The sequence below is a fragment of the Peromyscus leucopus genome, chromosome 14 (assembly GCF_004664715.2).
Source record: "Peromyscus leucopus breed LL Stock chromosome 14, UCI_PerLeu_2.1, whole genome shotgun sequence".
Lineage (NCBI taxonomy): Eukaryota > Metazoa > Chordata > Mammalia > Rodentia > Cricetidae > Peromyscus > Peromyscus leucopus.
Window position 1 is genome coordinate 59,761,331 of NC_051075.1, and position 20,844 is coordinate 59,782,174.

Sequence of the window (20,844 nt, forward strand, 5' to 3'; positions counted from 1 at the left end):
AGTGAATTCTTTGGCATTTGTTGAAAACTAACACCAATTGATGAGTTTCGTGGATGTTTCACATTTTTAGATTTAATGAGAGAATATTGATATAGCTCACATTTTGTCAAATTGATATCAATGAGACTGATTTCAACCTATAAAGAATGTACTGTACTATGTTATGCAGAGAACAGAAAAGTTGAGGACACGAACCCATGAGTAACTTAATAGACAAGTATTTGCTTATGACTTTGAATTCTTTCCATCACAGCAGGGCTGGGATGTGTAAATTTTGGGGAGCAGAGTCTAAAATGTTAGCCTCTTTCTTGCAATAACTCTGAGTAACTTCTAGCTTATCAACCAACTCCAGTAATACTAATAACATTAAAAAAAACCCATTTTCTAGCCTTGGAGATTGAACTTAGGGTCTCATGCATACTACTCAAGAGTTCTGTCTACTACACCCCAAGCACTGTCTGTTCCTGTTACCCTACCTTTATATTAGGCAACATACAAAGTAATGATTTTCATATTAATATTTTCATACATGTACCTCTCTTGCCACTGTCTAATCTACTTGGCTCTTCCTTCTCTCAAAATAGTCCCTCTTCTACTCTACCCCCATCAGTTAAATGTAGATTCCCATACCAGAGAACCCAGGATGATACGTTCTTTCTTCTTGTCACCTTCCCTTTATAACTTTTCCTTCCCTCTGACATATTCTACCCGTCTGCTTTCATGTTCTATATGGATATTTATCCACCTTAATGATCTATGATACAAACCAGCTGATGGTGAAGAAGATATTTTTAGAATATTTAATGTAGAGAATGATATAAAAAGTCAGCTAAACTGGCTTATGATACTATGTATTTACCTAAGAATTTACTTCAGAATAAATTACATATACATATGCATGAAACTATATTATTATTGTATTTTGCCTATATGAAGAGTGGATTATAATTTACAGGCTTAAGTCTCTTAAATCCAAAATACTTGAATTTATCGTCAAATTCTAAAACTTCATGTTCCAGTAAGCAGTGAATCTTCTACTACCAAGATTTAGTGTTACCTCCCACACCAAGAAGACTCATATAGAGGCCCTTATTATTTTTATGATAGAAAATAATCTTCTCATACTCAGATTTTTGGCTTATTCAACTTTCAGATAGATTTTCAATTCTAGCTAACCTAATTCTTTCTGCAGAAGACTTTTTCTGACTCATTAATTTAGAAGAGACATAACTCATCTCTAGCACTGATTTCTTTTTGTTTATTTCCCATATTATTTCTCCATATGAATTCCAGGATTACATGTTGTTTCTATGAGTACTGTTTGGAACAGCCCTCCTGTATGTAGCGACATAAACTCCTGATAAGACACAAGAAAATAATGAGGTGAAGATATTGGAGAACAAGGAAAAGGCAGGCAGATCCCAGAGGAAATGTCAACATTTGTAAGAAGGGATCAGAGCAGGATATATTTCTTGTCTTTATGGCTTTTATCCTGAGGCAGGCAAAAGTCAGTAATCTATACAGTGGTCAAAACAACAGACTGTCTGACATCTTTCTGGCCTGATGAACAGAGAACAAACTTGGAGGAAACCAGCCATGAAAGAGTGGTCACTCCAGGGATGGAGAGAGGCAGAGTGGGAGCCAGAAATTATGTGTAAAAGCACTCATTCAGGAAGTGACTGAAACCTGGTCCATCAAGTGCAGGGAAGATGCAAAGCTTTCCTTCAACCCAAATGAGCTGCTACTCCAGAGCCACAATTTACATATTGGATGCAACTAATTCAATTTCTATATTAAAAAAATTGTACTCGTAGGAGGTACATGACAACATCTAGAATTTCTGCAACATAGCTTTTGTTGCCTTGGATATAATACAAGATGATTCATTGTTTGGAGACTCAGTTTCAAAAGAAAAAAGCATTTCATTGAGTTAGATCTACTGTACATTGATACAGATCTTTTTAGTTTTATTATTCTTTTTTTTTAATTAAATTTTTTTATTCATTTTTATATACCAGACACAGATGCTTCTCCCGCTTCCCACCACAACCTTCCCCTCTGGCCCACTCCTCATGCCCTCCTCCTAAAGGGTAAAGTCTTTACTTTAGGGAAGACTCCTAAAGTCTTCCCATGGAGGGGACAGCAAAGCCTGATACATTCAGTTGAGATATGACCAAACCCCTCCCTTTGCATCAGGGTGAGCAAGGTGTCTGACTATAGGTAATGGGCTCCAGAAAGCCTGCTCATGTACCAGGGATAGATTCTAATCCCACTGCCAGGGCCCCCTCAAACAGACTCAGCTACACAACTGTTTCCCGTATGCAGAGGGTCTAGTCCAGTCCCATGCAAGTTCCACCACTGTCAGTCTAAAGTTTGTGAGTTCCTATGAGCTTGGTTCTGTTGTCTCTGAAGATTTCCCCATCATGTTCTTGACTGCCCTTGCTCATATAGTCCCTCTTCCCTCTCTTCAACAGTGCTCCCAGGGCTTGGCCTTGTTGTGGATTTCAGCATCTGCTTCCATCAGTCACTGGATAAAGGCTCTATGGTGACAGGGCATTCACCAATCTGAATAACAGGATAGGCCAGTTCAGGCACCCTCACCACAATTGCTAGTAGTATAATCTGCGTTTGTCCTTGGGGTTACACATCCTCTAGGATTGTGAATTCAAGAAACACAAACTATTAGTACATGGAAACATAAGCACCCATTAGAAAGTAAGTGAAAATAAATGACCATTTTAAAACCGAAGCAGAGTAAGCAACAATAGAATTGCTTGACTAGGCTTTACAACAGGAAAGAGTTAGCAATCCACCAGTGTTCTGGGAGACAAGTAACAGAAAACTAGCACTTATAAATGAACAGAGCTGTGAGGATTTGTGGGGTGCCCAAAAGCAACAAAACAAAATATTGTGTGTTTAGGGTAAAGAAGAAAGCTTGAAGACACTAGACACCAGAGAATAATTATCTTCCATATACAAAAGATCAACATGAATCTATGATAAAGGCATCAGAACAGGGAAAATTTATTTGTTATGTCTGAGAGATTTATTTTGTCAGAAGACAGAGAATAGAAAGCTCATGATCATGATATAGTTAAATAGGGGGACACATCTGGTAGGGTATATACTTAAAATAGCATACTTCATTACTCATGAATTTAAATTTGATATGAAAAGAAAACAAACCCAACCATTTGAGTTCCTTTCTTATCATTAGGTTCCTTCTGCTGACCACAGTGTATGACTTCAAGTAGTCAGATTCTCAGTGAATTCTCCTTGAGTTATATTCTGTGTATCTTTCATCTCTATTGATCTAGTGAAAAGGAGTAGATAGTAACCAAACTACTTAAAATTACATGGAAGAATGTATGACCATAAGCATCATGAGCTAATGAAAAGCTAATGAGCTTTGGGTCATACAATAAATGGACATACTTTGTATTTTGGAACTTAGCTTGCTCTAAATCAGGTATATATTATAAATCAAGAACTTAAATTCCATTGTCTTAAAGAATGTATAAGAGCCATTATCTATAAAAATATTATAAAGTTAATATTCTTCTCATCATCCACTTTAATTGACCACATAGAAACTAAATAATGCAAAGGATAGGATCACATGACCAGTCAGGTTATTATTGCAAAACAACTCCCCAAGCACATGGAATACTTTCAAACCAAGCTGAAATACCATTTAGTAAACTTCAGGAACAATTACAACCACTCAGGTCTGGAGGGACTAAAGAAAGAAATAGTGTAATCAGTTCCAGGTGAGATCTGGAACTACAGAAGAAGCGTAAATTAATAAGGCCTCTAGCATGGGCACTGGTAATCACTGTCACTGTCAGCAACAGAAGTGCTTTCCATCGGATAAGTCTGGGTGCTGGTACTCAGATGCAAGGGAACCCTTGGGGCTGGCCTCACAGAACATAGAGCAAGCGCGGTGAGTAGAATGGACTGTGGCTGGGAAGAAACTAGAAATTCACAAATATTGATAACCACACCTTGTCCTGGTGACCTATAGGCTCATGTTCTTTTTCGCATATCACACTGGCTCTCCTTTAAGGTGCAGGAGTTTTCATAGTAACCACAGAGTTCCATTATTGTTTGCAACTTGGAGAAATGAGCACTCTCAGCTTTCTTTTAGTGGTCAGAGGTTAGACTTTTGCTTCTGAGTTAAGATGAGAAGATCAGAAACACCACCACTTAGTTTAGTTCTAGGATGATTAGCTCAGACACCTGGAACCATCTTTCACATTCAACACATAGTTGTCCCTAGGTTAGTGGACTCTTAGGGCTTTCACTCGAATGCAACTGGGTTACTAATTAAATACCATAAGGCTCACTGATAGATGGTTATGCTTTAATGTGACATTTTAAAGAATAGAAAGGCAGGGGCTGAGATAATTGTTCTCTAACTAGTTAAATGTAATGCAGCTAAGGAAAGGACCAGGGTACAGTGTCTGACTTCAATTATTTCCAGCCCAGCAGGTCTTTCAGTATGTCCTTTGGAACTGCCAGCACTATCCAACTGCTTAGGAAGCATTAGACATATTTTTTTTTTCCTCATGAAAAGTAGTTGAAGAGATAGGAAAAACGAAATATTTCTTTCTGAGCTAATTAAAGAGATTAATGAGTTTCACTGAATCTCTATCTGTTGTTTAAAAAAAACGGATAATAATAGTGGGCACCTTCAATGATGGCTGTGAGATTTAATGGGAGCAAGAGACACACAGCACTTATAACAGTGACTGTAAAATAACAAGCACTTAGTAAGTGCTAGCCGCCACCATCATTATAATTATCCTGTTTTTTTTTTTCCTTTGGCCTTATTTTAATGATACTGTCAATAATTTTTTATGTCCTTGTTTGAAGGCTGGATTAGCAACAAAATTCTGGAGGAACAAAAATCCTCATTAATTGTATCAGAGGATGTTATGTGAGTTTCCATCAGCAGCCAAAAACATCGCCACAAATTGAATGGGATTAAAACCACAGGAATTAATTTTCTCACTCTTCTGGAAACCAAAGTACAAAATCATAGTGTCATTAGAGTTAGTTCTTTGCTCTGAAGGAATCTATCCCATGCCTTGCTTCCATCTCTGGGTAGTTTCTGGAAGCCCCTGGTTTTCCTTGACTGGCAGGTATACTATCTTTGTAACACTTTCTCTTCTGTTTCTTCTTACCTTCTGCACCTCATAAGGACATATGTTGTTGGTGTGAGGATCTAACTGATTGATCCAAAATTATATCATATAGAAACCTGTCAATTACATCTGCAAAAACTGTTCAAAGAAAGGTCACACTCAAGGATTCTGGACATGCATTTATTTTTGGAGATCATTGATTCAACTTTTATGTGTTTGCTTGAGCCAAGCAAGGTCCATCTATAGCCACAAAGCCGATCTTCCTTAAAAGAAGTTAATTTTGAGATAGAATTTTGCTTTGTAGCCTATGGATGTCCTGAAATTTGCAGTCTTCCTGGCTTGTCTTCTCAAGTGTTGGGTTTAGAGTCATGTACCTCTAGCACATCAAACAGGACATTTATTTTGGTCATGATGGAGATAAGATTCAGGATGTGGTAAGAAAGTTGTCTACCACTGAGATATAGCCCAGTCTGTGTCAAGAACATGTGACAGAAAGAACTCATACAGAAGTAAAGACAGCAGAGAGATAAGACAGGCTAAATAATTAGTCAATGGAGAATGGAAGAAAAGAACACACATACATGCATACGAGAGAGAGAGAAAGAGTGAGAGAGCGAGAGAGCGAGAGAGCGAGAGAGCGAGAGAGCGAGAGAGCGAGAGAGAGAGAGAGAGAGAGAGAGAGAGAGAGAGAGAGAGAGAGAGAGGGAGGGAGGGAGGGAGGGAGGGAGGAGAGAGAGAGAGAGAGAGAGAGAGAGAGAGAGAAGACAAAGAGAGAGAGAGAGGATACTAAGGCTCAATATTGATCCCATTGAATCATAAGGCAATTCTGCCTATTTCTTACTTTTATGAGTCAGATAAATATCTATGAATATGTGTGTATTTATGTATTTGTGAATGTGAATGTATTTTGTAGTTTTGTTTAAGATGGATTTCTGTCATGCGCACTTGGATTCGGAATCATTCAACTATGAATTCTGGTAGATTATAATTCCTTCCTCTATTATATCTTGATAAAAAGGGAAGAGAGGCTACTAGGAATAGGCTCTCTGGTTTGTGATTCCTTCATTGCCATTGATTTTAGAGATTATTTTTGGCCCCATAACACTATATTGAAATTGCCTGCTTACCTATCTCCCCTCTGGAATGTTTAAAACCCACCGAGGTACTGATATGGTGTCCTTTGACTATATTTTAGTTTCTGTAATTTTAAAATATCCCTATGAGATAAATTATATTCCCCACATTTACAGGTAAGAAAATGAAGCTGAAAAGTTGATGTTGTCCAATGTTTTAAGATTAGCCAGTGCTTGTGTTAGGCAATGAATGTTCTCTTTACTATAGCATCCCAAGGGATTATCAGAGCTTGGCACACAGGAGAACAAGAGTTCTCAAAGTGTGTTCCTTAATGATCAACATTAGCATCATTGGGGGTCCCGTTAGGAACACGAATTGTCAAGCTCTATTGCAAACACACTCAGTCAGAGACTTTGAAAGTAGGACTCTGCTCAATAGCTGATTCTGGCTTAGTAAAATTTGAGGATCACTGAGTTGAAAAACAATGAATACATTAAACACAAAGGTAGAAGCTGTGTGTGTGAAATGCGATTTTCAACACGATAGCAGCAGAGAATATCTAAATCATCTTTTCTCCTTGGTGTGAGCTCAACTGATTGCTAGGTTGTTCTTTTGGTACACAGAGCTTAGGATCCACTTGTAGTACCTGCAATGTAAGCCTAGGCATGAAAAAACAGTAATTTCCTATCTTTCAGAGTATGTAGGACTTCCATCTCATTGTGCTCTCATGGCTCTGAATGTTGTTACTGGTGTCTCTCAACATGCCCTTAAAGCACCAACTTGGTAGGCAAAAAAAAAAAAAAAAAAAAAAAAAAAATCATCTTTTCACACCATTTAGCCCATTGCTTACCTAATGGGACATATAATGTGATGAAATTGCCACCTGGTGGTTGAGATGTGGGACCGTTCCCAGGAGCATAATTACACAGGCTGTTATTTAATATTTTAACTGTACCTACTCCAAAGGCATGCTTGTGGAGTTAGTTAATGTTATGACAAGCTATTGATTGGAACTGAGATTTTTGACACTTTTAAAATGCCAGAAAAGTGAGTTACTAGATTTGGGGGAAAAAAGCCAGCCACTTGATTTTAGAGAAGCATTTATTTTAGATGCAGGCATATTACAGGAGAAAATGTTATTGAAGGATACAAAATAATGAGTCTAACATAAGAGTTCAAAATAAAAAAGGTACAGTTATATTGAAAATTAAATTTTACCTGTGTAATATCTGATGTGATGGCAAATGTAAGTATAAAGTTGAATGTTTTGTTTTAACAAAATTAAAAATATGTATTTCTGGGAAATATCAGGATGATTTTAGTCTTTATACAGTTTCTCCCTATGGAGTATTGAAATAATATATTAATCAGGAGAGGATAGGTTTTGTCTCAAAAGTAATATAGATGCCAATGACGTAATAATACCAAGAACAAATGCTAATCTCTGCTTCATTCTAAATGTCCAGTGAATTTGGTAGATAATGGTATTCCAAATAGCAGCTGTTCCATGAAACCCATACTACCAGCTACCCTGACAATGGAACCTGGCTCTCCAGTGTTACCAAAACAAAAAGAGAACACACATGGGCTCTGCTATCTCCTCACCCAATCTCATGATTATCACTCTGCATCTTTTCATTAAAACTTATCGATGGCCTCACTCATCTGTGAAAAATTTGGAAATGCAGTGCAAGTCCATGGGGTTTTGATAACCAGCAATTGTCTCTACTCCTAGCAGCTCCCTGGTCTAATTAAATTGATCTTCTAGGCCATGGTATGACTCAACTATATGGACAGATAGCCTGTTAGGACTTCAGGTCAAAACCTTCAACTCTCAGAGATTGTGAACCTTCTCTCTATTTCCCTGGATAACAAGAACATGTGACTCTGTGAACCTTCTTCTCACAGCTGACACCCATTTTCTACCAAAATACTAGAGATAAAAATATTTCTCAAAAGACTTACAAGGGCTTGCCCTTTCAACAATCTCTGGAACACTAAGTTTCTTCTTATAATCAAATCAGATTTCCAAAAGATGTCATTCCTGAACCTGTTTCACAAACACAGATTTAGTGTCCACAAACAGATTTTGTGATTTAAGAGTTAATGTAATACTTTTAATGTTGTCCATCATCAACACAAAAATACTAGAACAGGTTGCATTTTGTGTCAAGGTATTTTATCAGAGCAATAGAAGTAGAAGTAGGACAATGTCCCATCATTTTACCTGAACATCTTTACATTATTAGGTGTGTTTACTATAAACTCTACAGCCTAATTATGAAATACAGAATATAATTAGTTTTTAGCAGTAAAAATATACTAAACCAAAATGGTTTTTGATTATGTAATGATTTTCTTCTTCTTCTTTTTTTTTTCCCTGTAAGGCAGCAAGGACTCTAGAACTTTTTCTCCTACTTGGTACTTATGAATCATTCCTTCAGAATTCACTGTCACTTATAGGTGTGAGATATTCTTTTAGAAGGAAGCAGTGAATGGCAATAACACTTAAAACAAATACAATTTGAGTGACTGAAGGCCTTTCAAATTTTCTTATAGATTATGGTTAAGCTTTGACAACTACGACTCCAGCTCTTTCTCTTCCAACATTCTCAGCCAGGCACTGGCTGGTCAACAGCCTTTGTCCTCTAGGCCTTGCTCTTCCTGAGAAGAGTTTGGTATTAATCCCCCACCCATCACTGCCCATCATACGCTGAAGGGAGAAGGGAGAAGGTAAACATAGGGCTGGTATCATTCTGACTTTTTTTTTTTTTTTTTTGCTTGATGAGAAGGTACAGTTCCAGACAGATATAAGACGTTTGGAAAGAGTTCAGCAAAATGGAAGAAAAAATGGTCTGTGGAAGGATGGATGTATTGAGTTCTTAAGAACTGTCAGAGATCAAGTATACAATAATGTCAACTAAATGATAAGACGATGGGGAAGAATAATTTCCCAGAGGTTTGTGGTGGGTATGAGCACCCAGGAAAAGGTAAAAATGAAGCTGGTTCCAGGTAGCCTGGCTGGAAGCTATTTGGACTGAGCACCCCCTCTGCTGAACCCTAGTATTTATTGTTGACACTGTTCATTTTAGAATTAGTCATTTTTATTACACATGGCATTTCCTAGATGGTGGTTTTTTCTTTATCACCCAACCTTTCTTTTTCCGTGTGTGTGTGTGGGGGGGGGGGGGCTATTTCTACAGCATGATTGTAAATTACTACAGGTCAGACAATCCAGCTACCTTTCTTTGTCTCCCTATCAGTGAACAAAAGAGCACACTAGCTCTGCTGCTCACTAATGGTGTGTGGTGGAAAATATTACTCAACTTCTCTAAATTGTAATTTCTTCTACAAAATGGGACTAGTAATACCCACACTGTAGCTTTTTAGGGAGGTTTAATGCTATGTAAAATGCGTGTTCATATTAAGGAACATGTAAATGTTAGTTATTACCTTTATTGTTCACAGTGGGTGATCAACCATATTGAATAGTAAGTATAATATACTAATAGTACAGGTTAGTATAATATATAGTACATAAATATGTCACACATTTATAGTTTACATTTATATCATATGTTAAAATACAAGATATAAATACAATAATATATGGGTGTTCTTTGCATATTATAAACTTTCATAACTTGCCACAAATTCTGAAAGCTTTCTATATATTTTATATACTTTATACCCATGTATGTCTTTAATCTACACTTGGAAAGTTAGTAAATGGAGGTGGTCTGTGTGGTAAATCCTGAGTTAATTCCCCGGACCTGTACTGTAACCTCGTTGGCTGTGTGTTGATTGTTATGAAGCTCCTTTGTATTTTCCATGCGAGAAAAACACCAGGTTTGTCTATAGGCTAGACTAGGTCAAGTTGAACAAACAGGCCACAGGGAACTAGCTTTCTTTAATAAAGAAGGCAACAAGGAGTTTTGCTGATGTGACCTAATGTGGATTTTTCCTTTCCAGTTGTGATCTCGACAAGATCTTTCCTAATTGATTGCTGAATCTGAGTGCAGGGAGAACAATGAGCTGTCAGTAATTCCTTTTAAGCTCTCTGCAGACCTGAACACCACTTTTGTCTGTGAGTTCTTTCTGCTCTGTGAGGGGAAGAAAGCTGCTGAGAGAGAGGGCAGGTAGCTAGCTGGTTTGCATGCGGTGCGGGCAGGCAGATCAATCAGGCTCATGCAAGTGTCTTAATCAGAGGCCTGCGGTTCACTGCAGTGGTGACTGAGCGGTACCTCCTTGCCAATGGCATCGTCTGTTTAGAGACACTATTGATTGTTTCTCTCCCTTTCCCTTCGAGGAGAGTTTCCGGCTGCAAGGCGATGTCAGGAGAAGGGCAAGGAAAAGAGTGTACTGTTAACGGTGCATGGGATTTGGAGCAAGGCTTTAATTCGGCAAGCAGCAGATGCAGCACCACTCAGTGCAGACTCTTCAGACTAGTGATGAGTGGAGATACAGGGGCAGGAGTGCCGAGCCAAGGATACTAGCAGAAAGGTTGCGGAGAGTGATACGATGAGTGGATCAGAAGTGGATTTGGTTTAGACAAGAAGACAGCAGGCAAGAGCTCTGAGTGAGGTCATGCTGAGTGCATTAACTCTACTGTGAAGACACAGAAGTTACTGGTTAGAGTATTTTTTTTTTCCTGGAGAAAAGTAAAATCTAGATGTCAGGCAAGGATTAAGAATGTAGTCGATTTACGTGCAACCTCTGCATATATATCATGTTTTTCTTTGAGGATGCTAGTGAGTAAGCAACAGCATCCCTAGAAACAGATTCATCACAGGAAAAAAAATCTAAACAATATCGAACTTATGGAATTAGGCATAAAAGATATAGAACTTACTTACTTACTTCTGATTTAGAGTTTTTTATGAGGACGAATAATTGAACACAATCAAGGCAGTTTTTCTTCAAGCCAGCCAAGTGATGCTGTAGGAAGAGACACAGTAAAAGAGAGGCAAACCAATTTGAGATGATGAAAGAGGAGATACCATAATTTTGTGTATTGGTCATTAAAAATCAGAGGTGATTCTTTACCACTTTGTTGTTTTAAGCAGTTCAGAGGCATTTATATACACATATATACGTGTGTGTACACACACACACACACACACACACACACACACACACACACACACAGATACATATAATTTTAACTTCAGAGGTCCTTAAGCAAAAAGCATATAAACACAGACATGGATGGGTTCTAAATAATAGGTCAACTACATAGTATTTAATGTGATTGAATTTTTTGGAGGTACTTTTCAAACAGGCAGCATTGGAATAATATGTGTGCTAGCTATTTTCTATCCTGCCTCATCATCTGCACTGATTTTTTACTGTCACTGCCCTGTCAGGTTGGGCCATGTCAGACATGCCAAGAAGTCCAAGTATCTCCTCTCTTTTTCCTACCTCTTATGGGAGGTAGAAATCTCTCACTGTTGCTTGTCACTGGTTGAATACCTCACATCTGCTTTTGTTCTTTTTTTTTTTTTTCATCTTTGCTCATTAGCATGTTTGTTTGAGCCTCCTGAGGTGAATCTAATATTTACTGTTGGAACTTTGGCATCTAATTGTTATAGGTCCTCAAGGAAAACACCAAAGGGCTTGATAAGTTTTATGTTGAGAGTCCTCAGACCTGACATGACACACTATACAATGGACCTCAAATGTGTCTAGGTCTTAAACTCTGAGACCTGGGAGTATTACGTGACAAAGATGGTGCAATAGATCTGATTTAGCTAAAGATCTTGATGGGCAATGACTTTGGCTTACCCTGGTAAGATTTAGATGCGGTCACACATATCCTCAGAAGAGGTGAGGGGGAGAAGAAATTGATGGAGGTGAAGGCAATGTGAACACTGACTGGATACTGTGATGTTGCTATAGTTTGAATTTCGAGGACCCCCACAGCCTCACAGTTTGAGTGTTTGGTCCCTTGCTATGCAGTTTTGAGGAAATGGATGCCTGGCTAGAGTACCACTTAAGGGCTGGTTTCTAGGGATGGGTCTGTGATGCTATGCTGTCCCCTTCTCTGCTTCCTGACTCCTTGCGGCATGCTCCCCAGTGCCATTAACAACTCCTTGCTTTCCCTCTAGTGAGGGAGCCAAAATGAATGTTTCTTCCTTTAAGTCATATTGGTTGGGATTTTGTCACAGCATTAGAAAAGTAATAAAGGCATCCATATTGTAAGGAATGCAGGGATAAAACCTCAAAAAGGCAAGAAAATGGAATATTCCCAGGGAAACTTGTGATTCCCAGGGTACACCTTGATTGTGGCTCATTAAAGCTGCTTTAGACTTTGTACCTGTAAAAGAATGAATGAATGTGCATGGTTTTAAGTCACCATTTTTTGGTATGTTATGTTATTATAGCAACCATAGGAATCTTGCAGTGACTAGACAGGTGTATGGCTTAGCTTTTCAGTCATTTATTGAGAATCCAGCTTTCAGTTATCACATCTCTTTGGGGGATACATGAATGTGAAACCTGATTGAAATGGATGGATACATTCAGAATGATTACTCCATAATTTCTCACAGAGATGTAACTCTTCTGTTACCAGGAGACTTGTTAAAGTGACTAATCCATTTTCTCCCTATAGCTAGACAGACCCAGGCAACTAGTCTATCATCAGGATGCTAGTATATTGATTATAATGGAAAAAATTAAATCCTGCCACAAAGGTGAGAATATTTAGCATTTTCTCCAGCAGTCTGTTTTCTTTCTGCTAGCAGACAAATCTGAAAAGACAAATTAAAACTGAAGGTTGTGGAACAGTGATTCTGAACAAGGGCAGCTAGATTAATTGCTTGTGGAATGGGAAGAGGATAAGACATGTTGAGACATGCCTTTTGGATGGATCATTTGTGTTCCTTCAGCTGGAATCCTATTGCTCACCTTCTCTGTACAGAAGGCCTTACCAGTGGGATTAGGATAGCTGTGTTTTTCTTGTAAGGATACATCTCCCTACTAAATACATTGATGATTGGTGCAAAATGAATTTCTGCGATTCTTTTAAAAGTTGAAATATTTCTATTTATACTTAGAGAATTTTATACATGTATAAAATGTAATTCAATTATATTAATTCCATACCTATTTCCCACTCCAACTCCTCCTGAGTCACAGTGATCTCTTCCCAACTTTATGCATGCTTATTTTTCCTTCTTCCTCCCCCGCTACCCCCTCCCTTCCTCCCTCCCTCCCTCCCTTCTTTCCTTCCTTCCTATCTTTTCCACTGAATCTCACTAGTGCTTCCAAATGTATATGGGTGTGGGTTTATCCATTAGATCACGGTCAACAAGGGGCTATATTCTTTTTGTTTTGTTCTTTTGGTTGAAGCTAGTAGTTTTTTATTAAGGATTTTTTTATTCATTTCATATACCAATCACGGATCCCCATCTTCCTTCTTCCCACCTCTGCAGCCTTCCCCCTCTAATCCACCCCCCCCCCATTCCCTCCTACAATAAGGTAAGACCTCCCACAGGGAGTCAGCAGGGCCTGGAGAGGGATGCATGGATCACCCTGGGAAGGGGAAGTAGATGAGATCTCTGAGTAAACTGGGGATGAGGGGTGGGCAATGGAGGATAGGGGATGATGGGATGAGAACATAAGGGGATGGGATGGTCAAGCTGGAGCAGGGATGGAGTGGGAGAGCAAAGAAAGAGATATCATGATAGAGGGAGATATCATGGGGACATGGAGAAACTGAGTGTGGTGATATTGTGTTCCCCAAAATATTGTGCACCCTAATAAACTTATCTGGGGTCAGAGAACAGAACAGCCACTAGATATAGAGGACAGAAAATGGTGGCACTCACACCTTTAATCCTAGCATTCCAGAGGCAGAAATACGTCTGGATCTCTGTGAGTTCAAGGCCACACTGGAAACAGCCAGGCATAGTGACACACTTTTAATCCCATGAAGGGATGGCAGAAACCTCTTTAAGGCATGAGGACAAGGAACTAGAGCCTAGTTAAGCTTTTAGGCTTTTGAGCAGTAGTTCAGCTGAGATTCATTCGGGATGATGACTCAGAGGTTTCCAGTCTGAGGAAACAGGATCAGCTGTGGAACTGGCAAGGTGCCATGGCTGTGGCTTGTTCTGCTTCTCTGACCTTCCAGCATTCACCCCAATACCTGGCTCCAGATTTGTTTTTATTAATAAGATCCTTTAGGATTCATGCTATATCTGGGTGCTAGGGAAGTTCTCAGGAATCGACAAGGATGACCCCATGAGCTATATTCTTAAAGAAAACGAACATTCCATCCCCTAACAGCCATCAGCTGTCTGTAACTACTCAGCTAGGGGTGGGGTCTTATATGCTCTTCTCTCATCCATAATGGAGTGTTGGCTGGTTTGATCCTGTGTATATCTTATGTAAGCAACCACAGCTGCTGTGAGTTCATGATTGCAACTATCCTGCCCTGTCCAGAAGATACTGTTCCACTCTAATAACCCCTGGTTTCTGGCTCTTACAGTCGTTTTGTACTTTCTTTTGCAATGTCCCTTATTCTTGTGGGGAGAGGTGTAACATAAATAGCTCATTTATAGCTGAACACTTTACTGACACATTTTTTCCTACACTTTGACCAATTGTGAGCGTCTATAGCAACCATCTTTTCTCCGATGAGGACCAAGAGCTGCACTGATCTATGGGTATAGAGATGCCTATTTAAATCAGCGCTCTGCCACTGAGCCACACCCCAGAACTGAGATCCCCATTTTGAAGGTACTTTGATACTATTAGCAAAGTAATAGTAGTAAGTGCTCCTTTTTTTGGTCAGGTTTAGAGGACAGCACAAACATGAGTATTCTGTGGCAAAGACCTTAAATCCACACAGAAAGTGGTAGGTTATCTCCCTGAAATTCATACCTCTGTTGCACACATAGGCATATTTTGTCAGGCTGGTTGCTATTTGAGTGTTCATGGGTAGGTAAGACTTTTGATGACTTTTCATCCCAGCAGCCTACACAGCACCTTCTGGAACTAGGAAAGCTAACCACTAGCCAGCAGGCAAGATATTAGCAGGTTAGTAACATATTGATTTCTTTGTGTCCTATGACCAAAGTGTGTGATGTTTTATCAACAGAGTCTTACTATCAAGTTACTAACTCTAGTATGGTGATTTCTCATTTGTGACCATCCCTTCAACTTTTATTGAGATAGATGTAAGCTTTTATTCTAGCTAGGGTTGAATCTTGCTGGCATATGGACCATTTGATTTCTTTAAAGTGGTCATTTCCTATCTCATTATATATTTATATAATAACATGAGCAGAGTTGTTATGGGTACATGACTATAATCTCAGCACCAAGGAGTTCAAGGCACAAGAATCACTAGAGTTTAGATTTCAAGATCACTCTCTGCAACATTCCAAGGCTTCATCTCAAAAAGAAAAACAAGTGAAGGGTAACTATCTTTTCTTTTGAGTATTGGTAGATGAATGTGCTTCCACATTTTTTTATATGCTGAAAAGAAATCTTGTATCCAATGACATAATTTATATAAAGGACTTAGCTCTGCTCCATATAGACAGCAGTCAATAAATGCAATTTTGTGTGTACATGCTCTTCAAGAATCTAGAGTGTGGGAAAGGAATGTCAGAGGCTAACATTCTGAATGAGAAACTCAGAACATCTCATCCTCTGACAATCAGACATTCCTGGGAAGCAGAAAATCCAGCACTTAGAGCTCCGTGCCTTTGTTCTTTTGATGAAACATATATTGTTCAGGAAAGAATTCTGTTTTTTCTTTTCCATTTCACTCTGATCTAGTGATGGAAACACTTTCAGACAGAGGTGAGATTTCATTATTCCAGAAACCTGTGAAATTCTCAGCAGGCAAACACATTTTTAAAACAATGTCTCCACCTCACACATTGATGTATTGTAGAGGATGAAAATTCAATGATAAATATATTTGATTTGCTCAGACAGCTACTATCAGATCACTGTGTGTCGCATGGTTTTATCTATTCCACCTATCATTTCTGAAATAAGCTTTCACCAAAACTGAACCCTGGAGAATAACCATTATTTTCAAGAATGCTGCAAACTTAAAAGTATATAAATAATCAAATACTAATAATTTAATATTAAAATATGTTTAGGCTACAGTATAGCAGAACAAGTGAGAATTGATAGTTCCATATACTATTGTTCATGTATGAAATGAGTTGATAAAATCATGTAGGACAGCAATCACTTTATTAAAAGCAACACAGACAAGCTCAGTAACATAGAGAGCCAGAGTTGACAATGTTTTATCTGAAAAGAAAAATAAACCCTCTCGAGAAAACATACCTGTATTTTCATATTTAAAATTACCAGCCTTAAACAAGTCTATTTCCTGTATCTATTCTCTAACCTGCTTTCACTAGACATTTTTAGTGATGTAGTGAATTTTGCTGTCCTCAAAATACTGTACTGTACACTGATACAATGAAGAAGCAGTACGTATTCCTTGTACTTTGTTTTTAAATTAGACAGGAATAAATGCATTTTAGCACTGTAGTAAACCTTCGGCATTGCTACAGGTGTTTATATCAACTCAAAACTAGGTAGGGAGTTAAATATCTATTTGGTGTCACCTACATACAGAAAATAGGGAGCAATGATAATGAAAAACAAAGAAATAGAAGTTTTTGTCATCCCTCACCTTAGAGTTTTTATAAGGAAGTTAATGAAGCCTTCCTTTACCCAAGTACCTTTCTCTCAGTATGGCGGCCATATTTCCTGTTCATCTTCCTTCGTCATTTAATGAAATCCTCCTGAGGCAGAGTAGAGCCGGTGGGACAAATGCCCTTTTCATTGCATGCTCTTTCTTAACAGTTATACTTCTGTATACTAGTGGAGGGAACAGAAGGTGGGTTGGCCAAATGACATGCCTAGGGATAACTGACATTTTACAGACTCTCTTTAATATACGTGGAGAAAAAGCCACTCTGGGATGTCATCTTTATAAGCTTTATTATTTATAGACTGAACACTTTAGTCCACCCCTTACCACTCTGAGCAAGGTAGATATGACACTAAACTAACTCTCTGATGCAGTGAATGTGTCCTAAGCCAAGCAGTTTTACTATGACCTTTGGTTTGTCTCAACTGAGCTTCTCTTATTCATCTAGAGCTGCCTATCTTTGGACTTTCTTGACTACTATTGTCCAGAGGTTACAGTATTTCCCCTATTTTCCATTTTACTCTATTAGTACTAACTAGTCCCCTTCATCTATAGTAACTTATTTCTATAGATTGTTTCAGAGCCTTTGTCTAGTTATAGAGTCTTGGAGGTCAGAGATATGATTTATTTTCATGGGTTTTAAACAATATTCTCTTGGGCAACTATAAATGTTCATTATAATCTTATATATAATATTAATGGTATTTTAGAATTTCATTGTTTGTTGCATTTACAATACCATTTCCTTGTACTGTGGTAGTAATCACAGCTACTGTGGACTCCATGTGTAATCCAAGTCATGTTTTCATAGCACCTCTTCTCATTCACCTCCTAACTTCTTTCAACCTGCTTTTCCCTGACATTTCCTGAAATTTTGAGGTGATGTGTGTGTGTGTGTGTGTGTGTGTGTGTGTGTGTGTGTGTGTATTGATATAAATGTCCAATTTATGGTCCAATACTCAGTTATTTATTCACAGCATTTTTAATAGTTATGAGCCTTAATTTTAACTATTATGCTCTGCAATAAAAAAACCCTTTTCTGTTTAAAGTTGAATGTAGCACAAATATAAGTATGTAAACATAAATATTTAGAAGGCAGTTTGACAGCATGACCATTTAGCATAACAACATCAATATGTTTTCCCCTAGGGCTCAACGAACTACCCTAGCTGAAGAGCTAATAGCAGTTCATGGCTGATGAGGGAAGGAGAGTCACTTTTCTTGGGGCGTTGAAAGGCAGATTTGATAGATTCACCATATCCCAATAGATGACACCATATACATGTGCATATGGGTGATATAAATTGATGTAGTAGGTTATTAAAAAGACATGAAGCTGGGAGAGAGATGGGAGGGTAAGGAGAACTGGAGGGAAGGAGTAAGGAGTAGATATGACTAATACATTTTTTAAAAATGATTGAAAATTTAAAAACCGGGGGAAATATTTTTATGTGTATTAGTGTTATGCCTCTAAATTCTTCCTAACATCATATGGATGTGGCATCTTTTGTAGTTTTATAGAGTAGGGAATAGAATCAGGCAGAATTGAATGTATTATATACCAAGAATTAAATGACACCATAGAATTGACTACAGAATAAGGAAATTTTGTGTTTTTATACCTCAAGTCTAACATAACTTTACTAATACTAATGTAGAAAAGCAGAAATAAGCTTATAAAATTTGTAATTTTAAGAACATGAGAAAACCTAGATAAAAGTTGTAAGTCAAAAAGAGTCAGGTTATATATGAATACTTATCTTTGGATCTGTATACACTCTCCTTCCTGGTAAGAAGAGAAAAATATGACAAGATCCCAGCCCCTCCTAGAACATACATCACTTTAATGTACACTAGGAAAGGCCCCTACTCTGGACAGATGCTGCTGGATTGATGAGGCATGGAGACATTTTCCTTTTTTTGTTCAGGTGCCCTTGGACAAGGCCAGCTTATTCAACTATTCCAGAATAAATTCTGGAAAACAGTAAAGAGTAAATTCTAGGAAAATATCACTATGGAATGGTTGATGTGATCCAAATCAGGTACTGGTATAGACAGACATAATGCATGTTAAAGGGGGGTCAGTACAGGAAGGAATAGAAGCTAACTGTTAAACAGAAGTAAGTTGATTTTGTCACAGATAACTATCATTCTGTTATAGCTCATTAGACCTGTGTTCTTGGAACTGACTCTCCTTACAAACAGAAAGTATAATTTAGAAATGTTGATTTCTTTTGTCCCAAATCAAGAGACTCCTAAAGGACCATAATTTGTCAATGTCAGTATACAATTAATTTTTCCCCCTATGGACCACCCCTTTCTTTGATCTTCAAAAATTTATTTTACAAGTGTGGATGTGTTTTTCCCTCCATGTATGTCTGTGTGTCATGTATGTTCAGAGCCCTAAGAGGCTAGAAGAAGGTGTCAGATTCTTTGGAAGCAGAGGTACAGTGGTTGTTACTCACCACATGAGTGCTGGGATCTAACTCTTAGTCCTCTGTAGGAGGAGCAAGCACACTTAACTGCTGAGATAACCTTCCTGTTCCAATAGTATTCTTCAAGAAACCTTCAACAATTAGGTTTAACATGCTATTTCAAAAACGTAAAATGCATGAATGAGTGTTTTACAATTAATTTTAGTGATTATAATGTTCATTCTTAGGCTCAGTGGGATGTTTCAAAACTTGGGTTTTCATCACAGTGATTTCAGGTCTCTTGAAACATATAGATGCCCTGTCTCTTCAATATCAGATATCATCCTGAGTGAGGTAACCCAGACTCAGAAGGACAAACATGGTATGTACTTACTCATAAGTGGATACTAGATGTAAAGCAAAGGATAACCAGATTACAACCTACAGCTCTAGAGAAGCCAGCTAACAAGGAGGACCCAAAGAGGGACAAATGGATTGCCCTGGGAAGTGAAATTGTATGAGATCTCCATGAGTAAACTGGGCATGAGGGGTGGACAATGGAGGGTAGGGGATGGAGGATGAGAATATAAGGGAATGTGATGACCCAGGTGGAACAGAGATGAAGCGGGAGAGCAATGAAAGAGATACACATGATAGAGGGGGATATCATGGGGATAGGGAGAAACCAGGAGCCAGGGAAGTTACCAGGAATCCACAAGGATGACCCCAGCTTAGACTACTAGCAATAGTGGAGAGGGTGCCTGAACTGGCTTACTGCAGTAATCAGATAGGTGGATACCCTAACTGTCATCATAGAGCCTTCATCCATTAACTGATGGAGGCAGAAGCAGAGATTCACAGCCAAACACCAGTCCGAGCTCCAGGAGTCCAGTCGAAGAAAGAGAAGAGGGATTCTATGAGCAAAGGGCATCAAGATCCTGATGGGGAAACCTACAGAGTCAACTAAATCAAACTAGTGAGAGCTCGTGACATTGAGATCAACAGCTGTGGAACCTGCATGGGACTGGACTAGGTCCTCTGCATAGCAAGACAGTTGTATCGCATGATCTGCTTAAGGGGCCCCCTGGCAGTAGGATCAGAATTCATCCCTGGTACATGAACAGGCCTTTTGTAGCCCACTTCTATGGTGGGACACCTTGCACAGCCTTGAAGCAAGAGGAGGGGCTTGGACTTGCCTCTACTAAATATACCTCCTGATGGGAGGCCTCACCTTCTTGTAGGAGGGAATGGGGGGTGGGTTGGGAAGGGGAGGCTGGAGGAGCAGGAGGAGAGAAGAGGGAGATCTTTTATATGTAAAATAAATAAATTTTTTTCTTAATTAAAAGAAAAAGATTCTGATGAATAGATTGCATAGCCAGGCTAATTACTTGAACTATTTTCTTACATATAAAGTGAGATTAAGAAAAAGAAAATGTCAATAGATGTGCCCAAAAAAGTAGGTAAAAGCTGTTTTTATACTGTCAAGAATTAACTAGTAGAGAATGTATATAAATGT